The 14,349-nt window shown below is 40.7% G+C and overlaps 2 long non-coding RNA genes and 1 pseudogene across 3 annotated transcripts; 2 read left to right on the top strand and 1 right to left on the bottom strand.

Moving 5' to 3' along the window:
* The first annotated feature begins 566 nt into the window (after nt 1-566).
* LOC143413638 (uncharacterized) lies at nt 567-4,350 on the top strand. 2 transcript variants are annotated; one of them, XR_013094259.1, is made up of 5 exons: nt 567-781; nt 1,840-1,927; nt 2,648-2,805; nt 3,234-3,288; nt 4,228-4,350. It is a non-coding gene; the product is annotated as an uncharacterized LOC143413638 (long non-coding RNA). The 2 variants fall into 2 exon arrangements; XR_013094258.1 differs by having other exon boundaries at nt 570-781; nt 3,231-3,288.
* A 224-nt stretch (nt 4,351-4,574) lies between these two features.
* LOC143413861 (TBC1 domain family member 2A-like) lies at nt 4,575-7,526 on the top strand (annotated as a pseudogene).
* A 5,680-nt stretch (nt 7,527-13,206) lies between these two features.
* On the bottom strand, nt 13,207-14,051 carry LOC143413637 (uncharacterized). Its single transcript, XR_013094257.1, has 3 exons — nt 13,942-14,051; nt 13,355-13,827; nt 13,207-13,266 (listed from the first exon to the last, which is right to left on the bottom strand). It is a non-coding gene; the product is annotated as an uncharacterized LOC143413637 (long non-coding RNA).
* Between the last annotated feature and the right edge of the window lie 298 nt (nt 14,052-14,349).

Raw genomic sequence — 14,349 nt, 5'->3', positions numbered from 1 at the left:
AAAAAGGTGGCCGAAGAAGAAAAGATAAATGTCCTTTTTTTTAAGTATTCCCTTGGCCGGTCGTTTGGCTTATGACATGTGGCGGGGACTCTGCTACAGAACTCCGCCAGTTTGAACCCCCCACGAACTCACTGCCACGGCCCTGCGCGGGGGGCGGGGAAACGCGCTCGCATTTCCTTTTTGCTTTTTCCTGCTTGAGCCAAGTCCTCCGCCCGCTCTTCATCTCTCTCATTACCCCTTATTACCTTACACTCATGCCTTTGCCTTTCACCACTTCAAAACGAAGCCTACTTCAATATTACCTTCATACGCTCTCTTTGCTTTTGGCTTTCCTCATGCTGTGTACTCACCTTTGCTAAGTACATGTGAACAGATCTTGAATAAAAAAAACAAAACAAAACACACTTTTCTTTTCTGTTTTATTGAAAGCACTTTACAGAAAGTGTAATTGTTTGTAATGAAGAAAGAAGTAGGTAGGTTTCCATGTGTAATTAGTGTGTTATTGCAGAAGAAGCTTAATGTGTACTTTGGAAAAACGATGAGAAAAAAAGCTGGCTGAAGAAGAAATGATAAATGTCCTTTTTTTTCAAGCCTTCTCTCAGCCGGCAGTTTCAGTGCCACGGCCCTCGCTTGGGGGGTGGGGAGACGTGCCCCCCAAGGAGACCTGCTAGATTGTTCAGAAGGTTGTTCTCATCCATCCAGATGGAGGATCACTAACAGGAGCGTGGAAGACTCCAGAATCCACTCTGGCTGGAATCCGGTGGATATGCAGTGTGTACAGGTACAGGACCATTTAAACGGACAGCATTTATAGAATGACTATTAAAAGTCAGCGAGTGTCAGTAATGTTAATGTGGTTATGTTAGTAATACACCGAGTGCTAATATAAGAGCTTTAAGATGCATTTGTAGATATTATTACGTGTTTTACCGTCTTTATGGTGCTAGCTTAAAGTTACGGTGTAAACGTTAGCTTATATTGGAGGAAAGCTGTTACTGGTTAAACGATGTTAGCACAGAAATATTAGCTTCTGTCATGACTGATGAAGTTACTAGTTAATAAAGTTTTCAGTAAAGTGTTTAATCGCAGCCACAGGTTGACAGCAAATATCTCGATTAGCTTCAGTGCATCTGTAATAAATATGTGCAAGTTTCAGTGCTTCGTTTAAACTGTATGATACTTATACTGACCCAGGGTCAGTGTAAAATACAATCCTAGCTGTGTGAACAAAGCCACTGTAAATTTAATCCTGCATGACAAACCTCAGGATGCAGATTATTATTACTCTTTCCTGCTGGCACACCTGAGAGTCAGCTAGAAACTTATAGTGACGTGGACATCATGCAAAGACTGCCAGACTCTGTAATACTGCAAATGATCAGTGACTCAGGTTAACACTAAACTTCAAACGGTACCTCTGTGTGCTGAACATCTAGGATTGAGTCAGGCTGCATTGACTGTGGGACTTTAATGTGTTAAAAGCAGGTTGAAGACGGCTCAGAAACATTTGAAGATTAAAATTTAGCATTATGGCTGCTGGTGGTTTGTAATATCTACTCAGCTGTATTTTTGTTACTAATTTATGTTTGTTGTTGTTTAACACAGATTTCAGAAGAGCAAATATGCTTAATAGTTTAACTAGATTTCATTTGTCAGTGTTTGACTGCTGAGTCACCGGAAGAACTCATTTCATTCATTCTCCATATGATGTTAATTTACAGAAATGTTTCACAGGAACTGATTTCTCCCAAAGGTTGAACTAGTGTGTTTCCATAGATTACCTCTGTATGAATGTACTTCTTAAATGAAGGCAAGTGTTTGTCCTTTTTTGTTCCTCAGGTACAGTACGTGATATCAAGGGCAGGTGGTCAACACTGGGGACAAGAAGCAGACATACTTCCAAGAGGGAGCTGCAGTGAGGTCAGAGGTCAGAATCTGAAACAGCTCAGGTTTATATTTTAGAGGTTATAAAAAATCAAAATGTATTTATAAAGAAACCTTTAAATAATAGTCATAATTATGATTATTATAAGAAATATCAAACATTTAAGTGGATTTTCTGTTACACATATTGTGTTAGCCCTGCGATAAACTGGCAGCCTGTCTTTGTCCTGTATCAGCTGGGATAGGCTTCATCCTCCCGCAACCTTGAATTGGATACATTTTATTCCAATTATGTAATCTGATCATTTACAAACTCAAGGTATCTAATCAAAATGTAAGTAATAATTATAAAATGGGAAAGCAGAAATAAGTGTGACATAAATGTAAATGTGTGAGCTGACATAGAGCTACATGCAGTCTGAAAAACCTTTGTTGTCAAGTTTGCAGGTATATCAGCACGAGACATTCTTACATAGAAGAGACATTAAAGTCTCTAACTCAGTGAAGCATTATTGGTCCCGTCTGTTTGGATAAATATAGTAAGTTGATGTATGTCCATTTATTGACACATTTTCTTAAGTGCTTATCCAGTTCAGGATCACAGTGGAGCTGCAGCTGGATATGTTCACTAAATAAACCTTACAAAAGTTAACAATAAACCTGCATCCATGTACGTTGTTGTCCACAGGATGAGAAAATCAAACTGGAACACTGTGGAACATGTTAATAAATGTTTGTGTGTTTATGCCTGTGTCTTTCACAGGAGGCGCTGGAAGGTTTCCCTAATAGTTCCTGGTGAATCAAAGCAGAACCATAAAGGTTGCTGGACTGCATGATGGCCTTACCCCTGAGCAGTCATCCTGTTAAAGGATGAACCAGTTAGAAGCTGTTTTCAAAGTAGCTGAGCAGATTTCATCTCAAGTAAGCGATTAACTGTTTGTTCATCTGTTCCGCCACTTAAAGAGCATTTAAGGACGTCTTTTGAGTGTCCAGTTGAATTAATTCTACTGGCTCTCATGGTCATTTGTTATTATAGTCATATTTTTCATGTTCATCCAGCTATTTAGTAAATTCTATCTATTTAGTAATATCCGTCAGCTATAAAATGTAATATAAATATAAAAATATCTAAATATCTCCTGCCCTTTATGTTTTAATGATGTAAGTCTGTTATCGTGTTACATTAGCATTCCTCACATATCAATGAGATGCTGTACAGTACAATCCTACTGACACAGCAGAGGGATAACGACAGCTATTCAACATCGTTACACGACACATTCGAGCTGCATGACGCAGACAAAGTGACTAAATCATCTTTTTGTGGTTTATTGTCTTCAAACCAGCAGACAAAGCCGATGGCAGAAGATGTCAGAGAAGAACTTCAGGCCGTGGACTGAAAGGGTATTTTTTTCTTGTTATCAAAAGACATTTGGAGTGGCAGCTTCTACAACTGGTTGTGCTAAAGTAAAGCTTACAGTCTAAGAAATCACAGTGTTGATATTCAGCACAAAGAGAAAAGCTCACTTGTTTGAATTTATTTACAATCATAGTTTTTATAAATTCTGACTGTAAACAGCTTTTACAGCTTTGATATTGTTTGACACTCGATATCAGGTGATAGGGTTTAATTTAAAGGTTTCTGTGTCCCAATGAGCCATTTACACTGATCAGTGTCAGTTTAACTGTAACACATTCATTATTTAGATTCAACAAAGAAATAACTGAATGTAAAAAATGGCAGCCCTCAGGCAGGTTTATAGAGATACATGCATGCATTATGAAATTTATGTATCCCAGATAATTGTTATTCATCTAGTCATGGCAGACCTACCTCTTCCTCCCAAGTTAACTGCAACCCAAAATAACTAGTGGGGCTATTTACACACTCACAACCAGTGTGGGGTAAAAAGAGCCACCAAAAAACTGTCAGCCACAGATGTGCTAGAAGAGTTAGAAGCTCTACTTATGGAGAAACTTTCTAAGTCTAACAGGGGACAGGAACTCCTGCCCAAGTAACATGATATAAGCCCACATACAGCCCAGCCATAAAGTGAACCAAGTTAAAGACAGCATGGGACCAAATGCATGTAACCAGCCTGCACCCACCTGACATTTCTTCCTCCTGAATTAAATGAATGAAGGGATGAAAGTTAAATGACTACAAACCTAAAGCCACTAGTTCCCACACTGGAGCTCCCTGACACTGTGTGTTAACTGTATTTAGCTTGTATCAACAGTTGTAACAGGCTAAGCCACCTGAGACACTGCATTGAATTTGTTCCTGTCTTACTGGTTTCAGCTGACTGGTTTCAACTCAGATATTCTGCTTTTTCCTTTCAGTAGATCAAAGCAGCTCGTGCTCCTTCTGCTTCCAATTTAGAAGAAGAAGAAGAAGGCGAAGGCTTCAGCGAAGTGGCGTTCATGGTCTCAGTGAACAGTCACGTGGTTATGTTAAACTGTAACATAATGTAAAATTGTAACATTATGTTTACAATGTTACAATTTGTAAATTGTAACATTGTAAACATAATGTTACAATTTTATATGATGTTAAACTGTAACATCATGTAAAATTGTAACATTATGTTTACAATGTTACAATTTTACATTATGTTAAATTGTAACATAATGCTTAACAGATAATGGTTATCCTCTTTTTATATCATACATCATTGTCTCTGTAGGAGGGTCTGGAGCACTCCCTGCTGAGCCGCTGGGCTCAGTACCTTGCAGGCAGGTCCGACGATGACTTCATCATCTCACCTGAGCTCAAAATTCTGGTGCGTGAAGGCGTCCCTCGGGAGTATCGGCAGAGAGTGTGGCGCTGTTTGGTCCGAGCCAGAACTTTGACAAGCCAAGAGTGCCACACGCAACGCTATCAGCAGGTACAGCTGTAGAGAGAGAGAGTGCTTTATCCGCACCTGAGCACAGGTGGCTCCGCCTTCTTCCTGTCGGGAATGCTGGCGAGCACTCAGTAATCCTGTTCTGTTTCCAGCTGTGTGAGAAGAGTCGGACAGCTCCTAATCCTGCCTCCAGGCAGGTCCAGCTGGACCTTCACCGAACCCTGACGACCAATCAGCACTTCTCCTCGCCGTCCAGCCCCGCCCTCCAGCCCTGCCCTCCAGCAGCTCCGCCGCATCCTTCTGGCCTTCTCCGGGCATAACCCTGCCATTGGCTACTGCCAGGTACTCAACAGGTCAGAACAAAAGTATAAATTTTATATCTGAGTTCTTATGTGGACCCGCCTTCCAGGCAGAACCTCACCTTCCATGAATGTCCACAGGTTAGCGGCCCTCGCTCTGCTGGTCCTCCAAAGTGACGAAGACGCCTTCTGGTGTCTGGTGGCAGTGGTGGAAGCCATCATGCCTCAGGACTACTACACCAAGAATCTGGTGGACTGTGATCTCTGTGAGTCTTTGTGCTCAGGCGGACCAGCGCGTGCTGAAGGACTTCATGGCGGAGAAGCTTCCTCGCCTGGCATCTCACTTTGAGGATCACAACCTTGACGTCTCTCTGGTCACCTTCAACTGGTTCCTGGTGGTTTTTGTGGAGAGTCTGCCCAGCGACATCCTGATGCCTCTGTGGGACGCCTTCCTGTATGAGGGTACCAAGGTACCATACACTCGAACACACCATGACAGAAATGCAGACAACACTTGAATGCACCACAGTAGTGTCCATGGAAACAAAAATGATTTTGTTTTCACCTTTAGATGTCTTTATTTACATTTTAGGAGTAATAAGACATTGTTTACTAAGCATGGGGAACTGTCATGTGACATGAAATAGGAGTGGGAAAGCAGATCATTCTAGTAACGACCTCACAGTCTACCACAAGCAGCGTAAATCCAGACGATGAGCGGGACAATGGCTTTGGGCTTGTTTCTGCAATGTGACAAATGCAGCACAGCTTTTACATCGTTTGTCTCAGGAAATAAAATCACAGTTCAGACACAGAAATATATACCACACAGGGATAAATGCTGACAACAGCTTCAGCCACGTAGATCCAACCCAAAAGTTTAATTTAAACTTAAAGCTCAACTACCAAGTAAGTTAATATTATCTGGCAACTGAGGAACCAAGTGGCTTATTGGAAATCGATCAGAGCTGTAATGAGTAAAGGGCCCAACTGCACCACAACTGAAAGAGTAATTTTATGACTCACCTCCTCAAAGTTTCCAATTAATTGTGTGGCGTGAGTGTCCTGTTATGAAATGCGTGTCTGTGCTGCAGGTGATCTTCAGATACACTCTGGCTCTGTTCAAATACAAAGAGGACGACATCCTGAAGATTCACGACAGCGTGGAGATCTACCAGTACCTACGCTTCTTCACAAAGACCGTCTCCAATGCCAGGTACGCACTCGCCTCCACCCGCCTTAATCTACGAGCTGTTACACTCTCAGAAGTGTAGCGGATGTAGCTGTTGAATCTTTGAGCTTCAAACCCTTTTTACTGAAATTTTGTGAGAAGTTTAAATTTCCCTGATCACAGTAACAACGATTTAAAGATTTTTAAGTATCTGCAGCTCTCGGATACATGTGGTCCAGTCAGTCCAGTATTTCCTGCTCAAACTGCAGTACCTGAAGTATCAAGCAGCATAAAACAGAAACACTCAAGCTGATCAGTTTCCAGTTCCTCTGTGTTGGTGATCGAGTCCTTTCCACCTGCGTGTGTCCATGCAGGAAGCTGACCAGCATCGCCTTCAACGACATGAACCCACTCCCCAGCCGGCTGCTGAGGAACCGGCGAGTGCTCCACCTGGAGCGCCTGCAGGCGGAGCTGCGTGAGCTGGAGGAGCAGCACAAGGAGTTCATCACCGAGAGCGTCGTACGGAAAGACAAAGAGCTCGACGTCATGGTGAGCGAGGACGACGAGGACCTCTGATCACACGGGACGCTTCAGCTGCTCACTTCGAGACGACGATGAGTTTTCCATGAGTTCAAGAGAATTTTACTAAACCGGCTGTTAACTGGTTTCCTTCACACTAAACACAGGATTGTGTCAGGTTCACCATCTCTACTAACACTACAAGGAAACAGACGCATACAGATTTAACTGCATCACATCTCTGAAACAAGCTTGCAGTAAACAAATGTGTACTGTGTTCACGTGTGTAATAAGTCAGGCTGCAGAAATGTGCAGATGTATTTCAGTGAATTCATTTGGATTAATATGTGATAGCTTATTTATTTCATTGCATCTTTTGCTTTATACCTAAAAATGCGTGACATTTCTAAATGTAGTCACATCCCTGTGAAACATGGTTGATTATCAGCTGTAGTCACAGCTGGTGATAAAGTAATTAAAATGTCCAGCTATTCAAAAATAGGGCATTCTGCACAATGAGTACTTTTTGGTACTTGAAGTATATTTTGATGCTGATGCTTCAGGGCATTGTGCTGCATTGTCGAAGCTCTCTGGGCTTCCGGTTAGAACGACCTCACAGTGTTTTATTTTGATCTGGTGTAAAGTGCATTGTGCAGAAATGACAGCATGATAGTCACATGATAAAACTGACTTTTCTTTTTTTTTTTACATTTTACTGGGTGTGCATCTTGTTCAAATGTCTTTTTCAGCATTTGTACATAAATATTCTGTATATAAATATTTGATTTTCATTTATTTTACAGAGTCCTTTATTTTGTTTCACAAATATGACATTCATGTCAAATGACATCTGCAGACTTTATAATGACCAGCAGGGGGCAGTGTATTGCAGTCTATGAGAACATTTACTGAGACCTGTTTCATGCACTAGTTTCATGTCTCATTGAATCCAACATGATGTTGATTTTGTAAATTAAGGTCACATCTTCATCACATCTAATTTCAAAACACTGATCAATTTAAAAAAAAATGAATTCCATACCAATTGCAGGAATAAAATAGGAATAAATAACAAACGAGAAATAGATTGAATTGGTTGCCCTCTTATATTACGTTGTTTTGAACCTAACCGCATCCACTGAATTAATGCAGTTTTCAGGACAGTAAAAACAGAGAACTCTGATATACACAATTTCTGATTGCTGATAGTGTTTCTTAATGCAAAATGGGCTTCCATTTAAAATGCAATTGCTTTATGTTCGATCTTTAGTGAAGAAGGGTCATTTTTGATTCTGTGGACAAGGGATGCAAATGGAATGTGAAGGCAACAGGTAGTAGGGTGAATTAGGGTTTCGTGTGGTCTTCAGTGCATGAATTTTATTGCCACTTTATTTCAACTTTTTATTAATGTACTCAAAAGAAAAACAAGAACCACAAAGGAGATTCTTGTGATTCTTGTTTGTGCTATCTGTTTGTGAAAGAAAGCACATTTTACCACATCATACTGTGTTTGCTGCCATTTATTTTACTCGTCCTGCCTGAGTGTCTGGGCTGCGTTTGTCTGTGCACCTTTGTTCTGGCCTTCTGCTGATGGGTTTCACATGCTGGGCTTTCCCTCTTGGTCCACACCCAGCAGCCTGCTGCTGACCACACACAGCCTACAAACTGATCCATCCATGCATCCATCCATGCATGCATGGCCTGGTTATTGTTGAGTTATCACCTCCAGCTCCTTGCTCATAACCAGGTAGATACTGGGCTGGGCCTGATCTCTGAGCTCAATAACAATGACAAAAATGCCAAACACTTTACTCTTCATGGTAAAAAATGTTTATAATACAGTAAAAACTGGATGTAGCCAAAATCAGTGTTTTATATACAGTGTAAGTGAACAACATTGCTACACTGCTGGTGTTTGATTGATAGAGGCTTTCTTTATAAGAACTGAAGAGAAAATCTCCGTCCCGGTTTCCCTCCAAGGCACGAGCACCAATAAGCAGAGTTCTGTCCTTTCTTTATTAGATTCCTAATTATTCAAAGTAACACTCAAGTATGCCGTTCAGCTGGGTTAGTTACAGCGCCGGGAGTAGCTTGGGAGAACAAGGAAACACAGACTGCTTCAGGTTGCTCTTCCAAAATCAACTCAAAGGTTTATTCAGTACAAAACAGCTTATATAGAGGAAAAAAAGGTTCGTGTGTCAGCAAGTTCTCAGTTCAAACCGGTACAGACCAAATAAGGAAACGTCTTCCTGCCTTGTGAGCAAAGAAGTATCCTTTGTGTAGTTTATCAGTTCAGCTACAATTTATGATCATTCCAGCAAAATACACTCCTAGACATAGAATACAGAGTTCTTTCATTAGTGAATTCTGAAACAAACCACCTGGCCTTTAACGAGCCTTTTTCTAAGAGATAAAGAAGGGAGGATGGGAGTAAGGAAGTGGTCTCGTCTCTGTGGTATTTTCGACCTTGGGGTACCAGCCTGTGAGTTTTACACATCAATTCTTGGGTCAGAGAGAAAGAGAAAAACAACTAGTAAATGGGCCTTATTGAGTAACTCTTTTCTGTATAATATCACTACAAAACAATATCCTGTAAATGCTACCATGGTATCAAAATATCAACACAAGAACTATGATATCATTTCTTTTGCTGATTAACAGTTTTTATATAATTTTTATATCATATATAGCTTTCAAGAAGCCAAAGATCACTGGACGAAAAGACTACAGACCTGTGGCTCTGACATCTGGTCAGGAAGTCTTTTGAGCGCCTGGTTCTCTCCTATCTTAAGACCCTCACGGCCCCCCTCCTGGACCCCCTGCAGTTTGCATACAGAGCCAACAGGTCTGTAGACGATGCCATCAACATGGCCCTACACTTTGTCCTGCAGAATCTATGCTAGGATCCTGTTTGTGGACTTCAGCTCTACCTTCAACACCATCCTTTCAGACCTTCTTCAAGGATTGCTTTCCCAGATGAATGTGCCTGATCCCATCTGCCGGTGGATCACTGACTTCCTGACGGACAGGAAGCAACCAGTGAGGCTGGGGAAGAATGTCTTGGACTCCCGGACCATCAGCACGAGCTCCCCTCAGGGCTGTGTTCTTTCTTCTATGCCCTTCTCCCTGTACACCAACTGCCGCACCTCCAACCAGCAGTCTGTCAAATTAATTAAGCTTGCAGATGACACCACCATTATTGGACTCCTCTCAGACGGGGATAAGTCTGCCTACAGGATGGAGGCTGAACATCTGGTGTCCTGATGCAGCCGCAACAACCAGGTGCTGAATAAGTGTTATTTTCATTTACCACTGGCCCAAGTACATTTTTATTGGCTTGTGAACAAAGCTGTAGTTTTTGTATTTTTAAATATTAACGCAATTTAATTGACACATTATTTATATTATTTCACTTTCAATGTGAAAAATGCTGGAAAAACGTTGAAAATAATGGTCACCCCTGTTCGCTGCAATGTAAAATAGTACAACTGCTGTCAGCCTTCATTAAGTTGCATCATTTAAACATTTGCATATTTTTATTCAACTTCTGCAGGATGCTTTGATGAAAGACTCCCTTTTCCCAAGTAGAGGCTTTACTAGAGGTCACAGGAACAGCGCTGCTGTTTTGGATGCGGAAAAATGTTGTCTTTCACTCTACCTGAGCTCAGTGTCTCAGTAAGGGCTCCGCCTCATTGTAGCTGACGCTGAAATGTTTGTGTGGGTTGCCATGACAACACCAGAAGTGCATCTGAGATCGTGTCCAAATTCATGGGCTGCATCCTCCTGAGGACTCGGTGTTCTGACAAAACGTCTTACTTTGGCAAAACGTCCTACCGTAAGTAGTTCATGCGTTCTCGGCAGCTCTAGTGACCCTCGAACTCTCGGCTAGCTATCGAGGTGGTGGATAACATACGTCTCCCCCACAAGAGCACGAATCTACAACTTTTCTACTACTGTTTTTACAAGGCGTACACGGTAAAAACATTATGCTGTTATTTGTTAAGCACTTGTGCACCTTGTGAAAAGAAATAAGTGGCTGAGATGGATGTCATATGTGCTATTGATATTATTTTACTCGTTTCTAGTTTTCACAGTGCTCCATGATTGTGAGAGGAATAAAAAAGAATTGTGGACATCAGTACGAAGCATGGATTCTTTTGACCAGAGTAGATACACTGGTCCCTTGAATATACTAATCTTTTTGAGGTGGGTGACTGTTCCTGTGTATTTACAGAAACAATGGTTGTGATAACCTCAGCTGTTTCAGAGGGTGACTGTTCGTTGCTTTGCGCACTTTTAAATCTGTATACAATGGTTTGTTCCCTTTTTGTGTTCTGAGGTTTAAACAAAGATGTACTAGATGTATTATACCGGTCCCTCGAATCTACAAATCTTTTAGATGTGGATGACTGTTCATTTTCATCTGTGTTTACAGAAACACTGGGTGTTGGAACCTCAGTAGTTTCTTTTTGGCTGACAGACTCTGGAGCTGTACAAGAGGAATAAAGAGCTGCAATGCTTTTGTGAACCTGACCTGGGAAGGGAGAGAAATATATTTTTGTTTTGTTTTTGTTTGTCTTCTTGTTTTAATTGATTCCTTGTGGGATTTGGATCCAACAAGTAAAGTATGCATATTATGCACACACACAAACACACATGCAGCTATTACCATTTCTTGTATTCTTGAATAAAGACATTGATCTGACACATTTAAAATGCAGCCAATTGTTTTTATTGTTATATTATTAAGAAAAAAGAAAAGGTGGGGGTGGGGGGATGTAAAGAAGAGCTTAAAGGAAAGGGCTAGAGGAGAGAAAACCCCAACAATTAGCAGGGCATTTTTTACTTGGACAAATTGTTAATAAAGTTTCCATATCTGTAACAATGATGACAGTATAATTGTTTATAAACAATTATATTGACAATTATATGTGTCCAGTATGTTGGCTCATTTTCTTTTACTTTTTGCATTTGAAAATAAAAGTTGGGCTGATTTTGACACCATTACAAGAAGTGTTGTTAATGATTCTTTTTGAATTAAAATCAGGTTACCACAAATTGTTTTTTAATTTAATTTCATTTGAAATGTTTGTCAGTGGGTAAACAATTCGTAATGCAAAGTCAGAAACATCGAGTTATTCTTGTACTGCATGCTTGCAATAAATAAGTTGTCCTAACAGTCAGTCAAAGGAGCTTGGAAAGAAAAGCGTCTGGACTTCTTTGAGTTGAAGTGACTGATATATATATTTTTTGTCTATTTGTTTTGTTGGTTTTTGTTTTTTGCCCTTTATCACCATTCCTCTTCCCTGCTGTTTTTCTTTCCCTCTTTCTTTCTCCCCTTTCTTTCCCCCAGTCATGTCTGTCCTATGTGTAGCAAGTGAAAATAAAATAAACAAGAAAAACAAAGGTGAATCAAATAGACCAATACGGCAAGGCCGGGATGGTCCATTTGGTAAAGTAAATCCGTTAGTTATATTTCACATTATGTTAAATGGTAACATTCTGTTTACAATGTTACCATTTTACATTGTGTTAAATGGTAACATTCTGTTTACAATGTTACCATTTCACATTGTGTTAAATGGTAACATTCTGTTTACAATGTTACCATTTCACATTGTGTTAAATGGTAACATTCTGTTTACAATGTTACCATTTCACATTGTGTTAAATGGTAACATTCTGTTTACAATGTTACCATTTCACATTGTGTTAAATGGTAACATTCTGTTTACAATGTTACCATTTCACATTGTGTTAAATGGTAACATTCTGTTTACAATGTTACCATTTCACATTGTGTTAAATGGTAACATTCTGTTTACAATGTTACCATTTCACATTATGTTAAATGGTAACATTATGTTTACAATGTTACCATTTTACATTATGTTAAATTGTCAGTAGGCCTGGTACCGGAACCGGTACTGGACCCCCTTTTACTTTCAGCCATCAGAAGAGGGTACACTGTGGTCATAACAATACTCAGACTGTAGCATTTAAAGGTCCCAAAGTGTACCAGGAAAATATCCCCCGCACGATTACACCAGCAGCCTGAATTGTGAATGTGAGGGAGGATGGATCCATGCGTTCATGTTGTTCACTCCAGGCTGATATAAAAATGATATAACTAATACTACTTCTACTAATAATGACAATAACAACAAAATAATAATAATAATGTCAAAAATACCAGTAATAATAATAACAATAACAACATAAACAACAACATTACTACTACTAATAATAAAGATAAACAAATGTAATAAAAAATTAATAATGATAATAATAATAATAAAACTGATCATAACAGTAACAATATCAATCATAATAACAACAGTACTAACAACAATAATAACAATAACAATGAAGGTGTTGCTGCAGATCTGAGTCCCGACTCAGAATAGCAGGTAAGCTGTTCTCTGCCGCTGCTCACACACAGACTCACACGTGGTCTGGCAGACCAACTCGTCATCGTATGTGAGCCGGCTGTCTGTGACGTCGTCTCTTCCGCTCATCTGGTGAACGCCGTCACAGACGTAATGTCCTGAGAGGAGAAGGCGCCCTTATTAACGTCTCATAAACTTTCAAAGCTGACCTGCATTCAGCACATGTGTCTGAAAGCACCCACTCACCGCTGTAAGCTGAGGAGCCCAAACGACTGATCACGCTGACCAACAAATAGCGAGCAGTTTACTGGGAGAGGGCAGCGGCACCACCCGTTAGCTTAGAAATGGGCTCCATCCATACTTGAAATGAACGGTGTGCCTTTTCCCTTACCTCTTCAGTAAAGGCTGTGTCCTGGCTGATCACCAGCTGCTGTGTCAGAACAATGGGGCTGTTCTTCTTCTCCACGGTGAATGATGGAGTGAACGTAAACCACTTCAGCTGGAGGATCAGCACACTGAAAGAGATGAGACAAAGAGGAGAGGCTCAAAGGAAGACGCAAGGAGGACATGACATGAACAAAACTGACACCGACTGAACTGTGGTGGTTTGAGGCCTTTGGGGACCGATTTGAGGTTACTCACTTTGGCAGGTTCAAGAACAACAGCTCCTCTTTGATCTTCTTAGCTCCGCACTGGCATTCGTAGTCCAACAGGCCGCCCTGCAGCAGGGAGCAGGAGGAACAGGTGCATTAGAGTTAAACTCTTTTACAGATGAATTCACATATTCGTGGGAGCAAGCCTGTTCACAGAATAGAGTCTAAACGAGCTCTTACTTTCAGACTCCAGCCCCGCCCTTCAGCAGCTCCGCAGCATCCTGCTGGCTGGCACAACCTTGCCATTGGCTGCTGCCAGGGACTCAACAGGTTAGAACAAAAATATAAATATTATATCTGAGTTCTTCCAGACACAACGTCACCTTCCATGAATGTCCACAGGTTAGCGGCCCTCGCTCTGCTGGTCCTCCAAAGTAAGAAAAAATGAGAAAAAATAAGGAGCAGACCAAGCAAAAGAGGGTATTTAAAGAGACAGTGCTCTTAAGGTGCATTTTTGGCGAGTTTTATTATCTAAATGTCATTGTGTCACTTTCTTATGAGGCTTCAGTGAACTGAAAAAGCTTCTGGGATGAGAAGCGAAACGTCTTCAAAAAAGTTAAAGAAGTCCGGTTGCTTTTTTCCCCCAAG

Source organism: Maylandia zebra, linkage group LG2 (assembly GCF_041146795.1).
Source record: "Maylandia zebra isolate NMK-2024a linkage group LG2, Mzebra_GT3a, whole genome shotgun sequence".
Classification (NCBI taxonomy): domain Eukaryota; kingdom Metazoa; phylum Chordata; class Actinopteri; order Cichliformes; family Cichlidae; genus Maylandia; species Maylandia zebra.
This window is presented reverse-complemented; position numbering and strand designations above follow the sequence as displayed.